Here is a 9849-nt window from a genome sequence, read left to right as displayed (position 1 = left end):
AATCTCGTGTTCGGATCCAAATGAGGTCGATCGATCCAAGAACGAAAATAATTTGAAGAAGACATATTTTTTATGAATCAAATTCGTGTGTAAATAGAGTAAGAGGGAGGATGAAGATATGGAGTGAATGAAGAGGAAGAGGAGTGCTTGTATTTATAGTTTAAATCCTACCGACAGACCGAGGAAATTCCGACGGAAAAGGCTAGTTAGTCGGAATTTCCTCGGAATTTTGTAAAATCCCCCAACGGCTCTCCAACGGCTATAATATTTCCTCGGAATTCATCGGTTTTTTCTGAGGAACACATTTTTCCTCGGAATTTCCGCGGAATATTCCGACGGATTGATATTTCCTCAGAATTCCGTCGGTATATTCCGAAGAAATTCCGAGGAAACCCAATTTTGTGCTTCCTCGGAAATTCCTCGGGATATTCCGAGGATTTCATTTTCCGTCGGAATGTCCGTCAGAATACCGCTGTTTTCTTGTAGTGACAGAGGGTTTGATATTATGTCAACAAAACTGAAATTCCAACATAGAGCTACTCAAACACATATTTTCATTTTCTGATGGAATATGTGATCATTGTATATGAAAGTAAACTTGTATAGGAACCAATTAAGTTTTTTTTTGTGTGTGTTTTTCTATCATTTGCAATTTTCTTCTTATGTCTTATACTATGCATATTGTTTTTTTCTTATGGTGGTTTAGTTGTTCGGTATTGCAAAATTTTCTGTGATTCGTTGGCTTTTAGCTCCAAAGATATATCGTTTTCCATTGGCTTTATCATTAGAGGTTCCATAAGTTGTGTAATCTTTCTTTCTTTTTTTTGTATCAGTATATTTTCCATCTTTGGACAATGGTCATGCAAATATTCTGTACATCGTTTTTAATTTTATTGGATGTTTCTGAATGAACATTTTTAACGTTATTATCGTTATTAAAATTAAAGTTTCATCTTTAAAATCACAAAATTTCAGTAATACCAAATTAGTTAATCTATAGACTCAAAAGCTGTGGATGTTGTCTGGTATACTAAACATTTAAACTATATTTTAGAAGTGCAACATTTTGGCATCATTTATATGCACATAGTGCTGTAATTTGTCACAAGAATAAATAAAAGCATATGGCATTATATGTATATTTTTTTTATTTGACTTTGTAATTATTTTTATAATTAAAGCCGCCTCTAAAAGATGAAAATGGCGTGTAAAGCGATACATTTTGTTAGTAGGTTTTGAAGGAAACAACACAATATGCAAAATGCAGTTTCAATATATATGTATATATGCAAAGTGGAATTAGCCCGCTAATTAAGCTTTTTTTATAAAACCCCATCTAGATGTGCTGCCTTCTAAAGCAACTACACACGAATATTCTATAGGGTCGGTCCGCGCGTAGCGCGGGATATGCTCTACGTGTAATATATTGACATATATTTTGTAAATTATAATTGTTTGTGTATTATATGATGGTTCAGGTGATGCAGTCAGACATAAATCCTCATACGGCAGGTAGAATTGTCGGCTGTAGAATCATCTTTAATATTTCTCATAGTTGTAATAGCATAATTATCCGTCGTTAAAAAAAATAGCAGGAGTCGACCGCCTACGCACGGGATATTGACTATTTGTTATTTCTTTTCTTTTATAGTTTGGGATGAAATGTCTTGTGTGCGGCGTGTGTTGCTATTTGGAATTGAAAGTATTTTTTTTAAGGAATAATGGTCTATCACGATGTGGTAGTGTATTGAATATAATGTTAGCATGTTGATAATCGTATAGTTAACAAAGAGTGTAAGCCAACTTAAATATATTCCTCACATAGTTAGTGTTTATTAGTTCTAATAAAAGACCATAAAGTTATAATTAGTTAAGGTTTTGATAAGGTTTATTACTCAAATCACAAACATGAAGTTTAAACTATTGTTAAACATGTTTAAAAAGTGGTGGGTTTGGGGGCGAGTACATTTGGTTGGGTCCTTTGAAGATTGAAATGAAAATTTTTGTTTAGTGTTGGGCTGTATTTCTTAGGCACGTTAGATACAATGATTTTTACGTTTTTAGGTGTTATTAACTGGGCTTGTGAATCGTGTTTAAGGTTTTTTGTACTTTAAAATAAGTTTGTTAGATATATTTGTTTTTTTTTTCTTTTTTTTTTGGTTCAGATGATAAATTGTTTATTTGGATGATGTAATAATCAACTCTAGCTGTTTTTTTTTAATTTATCCTTCTAGTAGTACACAACTTTGTAAATCCTACAATGGTCAGTCCGTAATTGTTTTATTTGGAGGATGCAGTAATCAACTCTTGTTGTTTTTTTTAAATTAGTTCTTCTGAAAGTTCAACTTTATCTTGATAAAAAAAAGAAGGAAAGGTTAACTTTGTCTCAATTGGGCTTTAACTAACACTTTATCTCATGCACTCGTTTCATTGTGTACATAAAGATAAGTTTTGCATGAACGACTCATTCTTATTGGTTAGAAACAGAGCAATATGTTTATCTAACATCCCCACATTATATTCTTTTGTGTGACAATGTTTTAATTCCGAGATAACGCCTCAACCACTTTGCATAATGTTAAAACCCTACATTAAATGTAAGCAAAACTATATTTGTATTTGTTGAAACAGAGCAATAAGTACTTGATTGACTTGGGAGGAAAATAACCTTACACTAAAAGTTAAACTTAAAACATAATTTATAAGATTTGTATGGAAAAACATAGCTAAAAAGTTTAAAAAGCTACTAATGTAAATTTTGATGTTTTATTTTATTTTATTTTTTTGAATGAATGTTAAATTTTATTCATCAAAAAGCCTGTTTACATCATGTGTGATCCTATTTCAAAAGAAAAACCCTTTACAATAGATCTTCTAAATCAGAAATTATATTCTTGTCTCAAACCAATCGCAAAAGCTGCAGAAGAATAAAAAAGAGCAGCAACATGAGTGATATTTAATCCATTGGCGAACCTATTTGACCTCGTTGAATTCACCACACCACCCATCCAAACAACTTGAGAAGCAGCAACTGTAATGCAAAAGGAAAACACAGATCATCATTGTTTGAAAGAGTTAGCAAAAATAATACGTTTAAAGTCAACATTAAAGTTCCAACTTAAAAAGCAAACAACCTTTCTTCTCCTATTTCTGCTTGCACAATAATCTTTCCTAAAGCAAACAAAATCAAATCCAAGAATACTCAGAAAATAACATGAAACGTTAAGTAAAGTTGATTACACTCATTGTCAAAGCTTACATTTACTCTGCCTAGCAAGAAGGAACTCCGTGGATTGTGCACTACTATTATCATCCTCAACCACTTCATAGAAAGTTTGGAAATTCATAATTATATTACCAAAGCATTGACCTGAAGAACACGTTTTTTTTTTGCTTTAGGAAGATGATTACGCTATAACTTCCGGTTTGGGCACACGCTTCAATAAGTTACTGAGAACGTAATGGGAACAACTCTGAAATCTAATCGTGACAGGAGCGTCACCAAACCGTAATTTTGGTTTGCTTCTTGCAACATCAAAAGCACTCAGATCAACAGATCGTAATGAACCACTTACAGGAAAAGTTAGAAAACTTTAAATCGTAAATTAAAAATTGAAATAAGGTTTCGGCTAACCTTCGCATTAATAAGCAGCATGTCGATCACCATCAGCTCACCGCCGAATTAGTCTCATCTGAACAGTTTCTCTGCAGCGGCCAACCTTCAGCTCTGATAAGTGAACTTGAGAAGTCACCATGTGGAGGTGTTTTAGTGATAATGGACTCGAATTCTAGAATTCGAAAAGCAAAAGGATTTCGCTTTATCGCTCATACGCTTCATCCTCATTTTTATATGTAACGAAGCAGGTGAAAGGTGAGTTGAATTAAAGAAGGATTGAAGAGTACGTAGTGGGAGTAGTTGATTAATTGTCATTTTCGAAGGTGTAACGTCGTCTGAGAAGATGAAAGGGAGTCGCCAAAGTTGTGGTTTTTTTACTCTGGCGAAAGGATGAAAGGTAGGATTTCTCTAACGTAATTATAATTTGGGCCAAAACAACTAAATGAGCCCAAACTGAAAGTGAAAAAGATGTCTAAACTTGAAACAGATCGAGAGTAAATGTTTTAAAAGGAAGACACGTGTCCTCAATTGCCCTCTTCTTCCTTGCTGACGTGTACGCAAGAAAAGAGAGAGAACCCAATTTTATTAGTATAGATAGATAGATAGATATGTTAGAATTTTCCTCAAAACCGTGATTCTTTTTTTCTGTCTTCATATTTATGTCATTGTGAATGTGTAGTAATGCAGTAAGCGTTTTATATAAATACTACGTAAGTACCCCGCTACGCAGTGGGATATAAATTTAAAAGAATTAAAATTATGTGCGGTAATCTGATTACTTCATTTTTTATGATTAGATACTTTAATTTCTTAGCTTAGCATCCCTAGACATTATTTGAGAAGTGATTTGTCTTATGTCATTACTACATTGATTTTGAAAAAAAAATAACATGACATACTAATAATGATGACATGATTTGAAATTAATTGTAACATATACATTTATATTTAATGTTTAATTTATATGTTTTGTAAGCTTTTTTAGAATATAGTAATAACTCATAGATCATCATTATTATAACAATAATATAATAGTAGAAATATAAATATAATAATAATTTAAAACTTTGAAATATTATTTAATTATATTTTTTATAATTATATATTTTTTATTATTAAAACAATTCTTCAAAATTGTATTCATTTTCTTTTTGAAAATTGTAATTTTCTAGTCCCAATACCATTAGTTTCTTTTTAATATCTACAAATTTTAAGAATTTTTTTTTTCTTGTCAGAAACAACGACAGAATCATGTAAACTCTGCAAACCAAACTGGACAACAAAAGACGATTGATTTCTTGCACTGCGTGCAATACTGTCCGCCCCGTGCAATACTGTCCGCCCTTGAATTATTCGTCTGTGGTACATGAATGAGTCCCGAGCTATGAAAACTTCTCTTCAAATCCTTTATGTCTTCTAAATAACTTGCAAAGACTAGCTATTCTTCTGGTTCTGAAACCATCTTCACCAACTGAGAACAATCCGTTGCAAATGTAATTGTAAACTGTCTAAGATTCCTTATACATTCCATTGCCCAAATAAGCGCTTCCATCTCTGCATGAAGTGGCGACTGACTCGCTCTTGTGTTCCTCGCACCTATTAAACCATCAAATCCTTCCAGTGTACTATACCACCCTTGTCCTGAATGTACATCTTGATTCTTCCATGATCTATCCGTGAAACACCATCTGCCTGGGATATCTGCTTTTGACGCTTGTACTGGTAATCGAGTTTGTTCTATCCCTTGTGATAATGAGATTTGTGGCTCTAGCCCAAAGTAGTGACTCCGTTTCTGCCAATTTTAGAGTATCTCTAGGATCAATATCCAGATTACTAAAGACCTTATTGTTTCTTCTCTTCCATATATACCATAAGATCAATGCAAATTGATGATCTTCCAATTCCGTAGTAATCCTTCAAAATAAATAATCCATGTTCGCAAAAAGTGACTGGATAGGGAAGATGTCCGGGTTGGAGGGAATTCTTGAGAGTGCCCAAACCTGAACCGCCGGTGGACACTAAAAAAACACATGATTGATAGATTCCTCCGAAGCTCCGCATCGTGAACACATTGTATCCCCATGCATTCCTCTTGCTCGTAAATTTTTCTTAACCGCTATACATCATGTTACCAGTTGCCATAAGAAATGTTTCATCTTAGGTGGACAGCGGACCTTCCAGCATAATGCCTTTAGAGGAGCAACTGGCGGACCATACTCTGGAGGCATTTTTTCTCTGTCCGGATACACTCGTTCCACTTCATATCCAGACTTAACCCTATATCTCATATTATTTGTGAAGTGTCATCCATCCTGATTTGTTGTCTGGACTCGACTTAAAGGAATGCTTTCCATTACTTTCACATCCTCAGGATCCATCAGAGTATGAATGACCGGTAAATTCCATGTCCTTGACGCTCCGTTGATGAGAGAATCCACTGTAAGATCCGGGTAAAGTTTATGTTGATTTTTATTTGCTGGTCTCGGGCAAGTGGACGGGAGCCATGGATCATTCCATACGGATATAGAAGACCTTGATCCCACTCTTTTGATTAGTCCTTTGCTAACCAGAGATCTAGCAGAGATAATACTATGCCAGCCATAAAATGACGAGTACGATCAAATCGGTTCTAGGGGTGATGTATTCCTAAAATACCGTCCTTTGAACACACGAGAAAAAATTGTGTTTGGTTTATCTATCAATCTCCAAAGTTGCTTTCCAAGCATGGCTGTGTTAAAATCTGTGAGATCCTTGAAACCCAAGCTTCCTTCGTTCTTGGACTGCATAACTTATCTCATGATTTCCAATGCATACCTCTAACATTACCCCCTAGACTCCACCAAAAGTGTGCCACTGCACTTGTTAATTTTTTCATTACCGTTTTTGGTATACGAAAAAAGACATAACATGGTTTGGTAAAGCCGTTACTACCAATTTTATAATCACTTCTTTTCCTCCCTTGGTAAAAAACTTGAAAGTCCAACCATTTACTCTATTGTTCAAACGTTCTTGGACAAAACCAAAAACATGTATCTTTGAACCTCCCAAATTCTCAGGGATTCCCAAATAAGATCACATTCTACCTATATTTTGTATCCCTAAAATATCTCGTAATTCCTGTCGGATGGGCTCGTCAATCTTGTGCCCAACCCAAATTGAATCAATGATTTGTCAAAATTTATCTGCTGTCCCGAAACCACTTCATATTCCCTTAAAATTCTGAAAATCGTTTGCCATTCCTCTCTTCGTGCTTTGCAAAAGAAAAGACTATCATCTGCAAAGAGCAAGTGAGAAATGGGGGGGGGGGGACAAGCCCTTGCAACCTTAGTACCCGTCAATTGTTTTCCTCTTTCCACTTTTTTAATATTCGCGACCAATGCTTCCGCGCGTATACATAATAAATAAATAAGGAGATAAGGAGTCCCCCTGACGTAGACCTCTGTGTGGAATTATGTGCTCCTTTGGTTGACCATTCAGTAAAACTTTGTGCTGAGGAGATACATTCCATCATTATCTTTGTCCAATGATGTTCGAACCCATCTTGTACAGTAACTCTTGTATAAACTTCCATTCAATCCTATCATAAGCTTTACTCATGTCCGTTTTTATGGCCATAAATTTGTCCTGGCAAGATTTGTTAGTTCTTAAACCATGGAACATCTCCTGAGCTATGAGGATGTTATCTGAGATCAATCTTCCAGGCACAAAGGCCGATTGTGTTTCCGAAATAATTAAGGGAAGACAAGCCTTTAACCTCTGGCATAAAACTTTTGATATAATTTTATATCCTACATTACATAAACTTATTGGTCCAAGTTCTGTAATCCTTGTAGGCCTCTCCGTTTTGGGAATTAAGCAAATATTTGTAATGTTTAACCTTGAGTCCAAGTTCCCTGAGACCAAAAAATTATTAACCATTTCCAGTAGATCTTTTTTTATTAGATGCTAAGAGTGTTGAAAAAATGGAGCCGCCATTCCATCTGGTCCATGAGCTTTTTCTAGATGCATCATAAAAAGAGCTTATCTTATTTCTTCTTCAGTTGCTAACCCAATTAGCCGCTGATTCATCTGGAGAGTTATGGTAGGTGTAATCTCCTCCAAGAAATCTTTGAATTCAGAGGGAGAAGTTGACTGAAATAAATCCTAAAAATAATCCACTGCAACCTTTTCTACATCCTGATCCTCAGTTATCCAGTTTCCTTGAGTATCATATAGCCCCACAATCCTATTACGAGCTCGTCGTTGTTTGGTGAGTGTATGATTAAATTTAATATTCAGATCTCCTGATGTATGCCACATATTCCGACTTTTCTGATGCCAAAATTCTTCCTCATCCTTATATGTCTCTTGTAACTTCCTAGAAACTTCCATAATGTCCTCCTGAGATCTGTTGTTATCAGTTTGAACTTCTTCCAGTGCTTTTTGTAGCTCACTAATTCGTTCCTTTCCAAAAGGAGGATTGTTCTTACGCCATGTAGCGATCTCATGGCGACAGTTAATGATTTTTGATACAACATCCCCTGAATTCTCCGGTGTCGAGTCACCCCAACCTCTCCCAATTGATTCCAATAAACCATCATGTCTGATCCATCTTTTATCGAACCGAAACTGTCCCCGTCTCCGTGAAACCCTATTCTCTAAATACGCCATTACTGGTCGATGGTCCGGTCCCATCATCCCTAAATATTCTGTATAAGAGCATGGAAAGAGCGCATGCAAGTCTTCATTTTCTAAAGCACGGTCCAACCGATATCAAACCATTACCTTCTTCCTTTTTCCTTGTTTTCTTCTTCCTTGCCATGACATTTGATTTCCCCGTGCCGGAAATTCCAATAAACATGTATTCCTAATCATATTATTGAATGAAAGAAAAGATCCGGCAATCCGTAGAGCCCCACCCTATTTTTCATGATTGCCCGTAATGTCGTTTAAATCTCCAATAATAAACCATGGATCTGTTCTAGCCAGTCCGTATCTCGTTAGTCTTTCCCAAACTTGATCCCTCAATTTTTGAACCGGTTCACCGTAAACAAATGTCATGAATATCGACTTTCCAAGAGCTATTGCTTCCACATCAATCATTCGATTACTCGAATAAAGAACATTTACTTGGTACTCGATATTAAAGAATATTATTTAGTTTTATGTTTTGATAATTATATACATAACAAAATTTTCTCTTAATTTTTTATAATTTTGATTTAATATATTTTAACCAAAATAAATACATAAAAAATCTTTTCATGATTATATTTTTAAATATATACATACATTTTATTAAATTTAAATTTAAATAAAAATATTTTTAATATCTTAATTTTACATGTAATTAAATTAAAATTTAAAATTAAATTGTAAGCAAATAATGAAATCTAAAATAAACAAAATTTTATTTTTAAGTATAATTTAAATTTGAACTTTTATTTCTGCATATTGTACAGGAAAACACCTAATTAAATATAATTTGTATTATTGGTTTTGCTACTTTTTAGTCTTGGCAAAAATTTAGTAACATTTGTATATTGTTTTTGTCTTTATTTTAGACATGGAAGATGATTTTTATGTCTCTAGTTTAAGAACTAACATTTAAACTGTTTTGGAGTTACAAGGAGATTTTAAAGTTGTCTTCGCTTCACAAATAGGCAATAATTTTGTTGTTTTGTGTAAATCTAACTATTTTCATCTATTATAGTTTTGTTTACAAACTTTTCCAAAGTCTCATGTTCCATATAAACATATTTTACACTAAATCTACGGTTATCCGCTTTCAAATTAGATTCATTCCCTTTTTTTTTCAAAACATGTTGACTGGATAATATTTTTAGTTAATAAAAGCTTGTTATATCTGCTAAAAGGTAAGTTATTTTTTTTAATACTCGTTATACTATCTATAATATTAAAAGAGAAGTACTCATTTGAAATGTTCTTACTTCATTAATTAAACTTCTTTTTTTTGCTTGTCTTTTTCAGTTGCATTTATGAAATATCCTAAAACGAATAAAAATGTCTAATTTTACTTGTATTTTCAGTTACATTAATGAAATATGCTTAAATGAATTTAAACTTCCTATTTTATTGTTATTCTTTTTCAGTTACCTTAATGAAATATCCTTAAATAAATTTGGACATAATGTCATTTAATCAACCAAAAAAACTCATGAGTTATCCTTACATGCATAATTTTAATAATGGAGATTTTTAAAAATGTGCATCATTAATGTGCATCATTAAAA

This window comes from Brassica oleracea, chromosome C9, assembly GCF_000695525.1.
Source record: "Brassica oleracea var. oleracea cultivar TO1000 chromosome C9, BOL, whole genome shotgun sequence".
NCBI lineage: Eukaryota > Viridiplantae > Streptophyta > Magnoliopsida > Brassicales > Brassicaceae > Brassica > Brassica oleracea.
The sequence above is the reverse complement of the archived record's forward strand: the minus strand, read 5'-3'. Positions refer to the sequence as shown.